Genomic DNA, 2,219 nt, shown 5'->3' with positions numbered 1-2,219 from the left:
CCAGCCCCAGCCTTCTCCCTGGCTTCGCCGCAGCCTCTCCTTCTCCCCAGCTTACCTGGCCTCCTGGCTTCCACTCCAGCCCCAGCTTCTCCAGTTTCAGCTCCACCACTCCTCTGCTCTGCTGGCTCTCCCCAATTAACCTCAAGTAACCCCAACCCCAGTTGACCCGAAGTAACCCCAAGCCCCTTGACTCTGAGTAACCCCGGGGCACCTTGACCCCAAGTAACCCTGATGCATCTTGACCCCGAGTAACCCCAAGCACCAGGTTACCCCAAATGCCCCCCAGTGTGAACACACAGCCACAAAACTGCATGTTTATGTGTTTGTGTATGTGAATGTGGTACCCATAGAGTGTCTGTGTAGTTTGTGTGTGTATGTATAATTTTGTATCATGCCCTCCTATCTTACAGCACAATATTGAGATCCTGAGTGTTGATGTGGTGCATGTCAAGTCAACAGCACAGTAAGGGTAGGGAAAGTTTTGCATGAAGGAAGAGCTGCCAGCCACAGACACTTGGGTGTGATCAGAGCAGGACATTATGATCTATCCTTATGGACAATGGGGGACAATTTGGGCCAGGCTATGCATATCACCATTGCTTTGTTTGGAAACATTACTTGATCTGATTGCCCTGACTGTTGGTACTAAGAAACAGTTAACAACTTCATAGGTATGTGTACATGGAACTTTCAAAAACTTTCATTAAACACATGTCTATATAACAGACCCAAAAGTTTGTCAGAAACCATTTTGCAACTCTGTTATCAAGATAGCTAGCTCATTGCTACTTTTGGGGCATGAAAAATTCTCAATGTCTCTGAAGAACAAGTCCAGAATGCAGGCAATGGAGCAGGAGCCCGATACATCTATAAAATGTGGCCCCAACTGGACCTTGGGAAGAATTTAAAGAATTGATTGATATTTGGTTGGAGGAAAAAATCATTGAACAATTGGAAAGTAGAGGGAATAAGCCAGTGTATACGGCAATTACCAAGGAAATGAAGGTGTGCAGGCCTAATCAGGACTGGACACAGTGCCACAGCAAGAGCAAGGCCATGAAATGTGCTATTCATTGGGCCAAGAATAAGAATTCTTGTTCTGGGCCAGAACGCACAATTGCTCCATTTTATGACCATCTGTCCATCATTCTCTCCAATGTCTCCGCTCATTTGGGACTGGTGTTCTGCTGGAGAGCACAACTAACAAAGAGACCACAGAGTGTCCTGAGACTCAAAAATGAAACATGTAAGAGAGGTGGGGCAAATGCTTGCTGCCACTGGATGATGGGAATGACCAAGAAGAAGTGATCTTGACCCTGCACCCAGTCTCCCTTATAGCTTCACTGATGAGCACAGATGAAGAGAATAATGCATTGGATGCAAGTGTGCTTTCCCTCCCGGACACATTTGATGCACCAGAAGTTCCTGAGACCCAAAGATCAGTTTCTGTTCCAGAGACTCAAAAAGACCTATGGCCAGGGACTTGTAAGTATCAATGAATGGGCATTATATCCATTTGCCCCACTATGGCAGGCACTGTTTGGCACCATTGGGTTGGAAGTGCTGGGGGGTTTCTGCAAGTAACATTGGCAGTGGTTAACCTTCTTTTTACCAGTTGGGGATGAGATATTTGACCACGAACACTTATCTTTCATATCCCTGCTACCAGCTACCACACCCAATGGAAGTTAGGGACACGTGTACGAAGCTAGGACCCCAACCCACACAGGAGCAGAGAGAATGTGGGAATTCTGCTGCAGACAGTGGAAGTCCAGACAGAGCATGTAGGAGGCTTTAGTGGAGGCCACACACTCCTGAGTGACTGCCATGAATGACTGGTGGGACAAAGTCCAAGAGGTGCTTAGGGTGGCTGATCAGTGGCAGACACAAAGCATGACCAACACTGTGGAATTCAGAAAGCAGCTCCTAGAACACATAAACTAGTTTCTTGACCTGGCCCCACAGTGCCATGCAGATTTCTAGGAGACGCATGCATTGATTAAGGATCATGTCCTTAAGCGCATGAACATAAGTGGGTCATCCCCGCCCCAGAAAGTGCACACAAGCTCCACTAGGCTTGCCTCTTTCTGGGAGGTAACTAGGAGTGAAACCGCTGAGCCTGTTTCCCCGCCTGCATTGTTTTTGACCGAGGGGTATCCTAGTTCCAACAGGGCCAGGAAAGCACCACTACAGTTCAGGGAGCAAGGGGTGGGTCACAC

The 2,219-nt window shown here is 47.7% G+C and overlaps 1 pseudogene; it reads left to right on the top strand.

Annotated features, from left to right (window-relative positions):
* Positions 1-999: 999 nt before the first annotated feature.
* On the top strand, positions 1,000-1,798 carry LOC112550567 (annotated as a pseudogene).
* Positions 1,799-2,219: the final 421 nt, after the last annotated feature.

Source organism: Alligator sinensis, unplaced genomic scaffold, assembly GCF_000455745.1.
Source record: "Alligator sinensis unplaced genomic scaffold, ASM45574v1 scaffold895_1, whole genome shotgun sequence".
Classification (NCBI taxonomy): domain Eukaryota; kingdom Metazoa; phylum Chordata; order Crocodylia; family Alligatoridae; genus Alligator; species Alligator sinensis.
The sequence above is the reverse complement of the archived record's forward strand: the minus strand, read 5'-3'. Positions and strand labels throughout refer to the sequence as shown.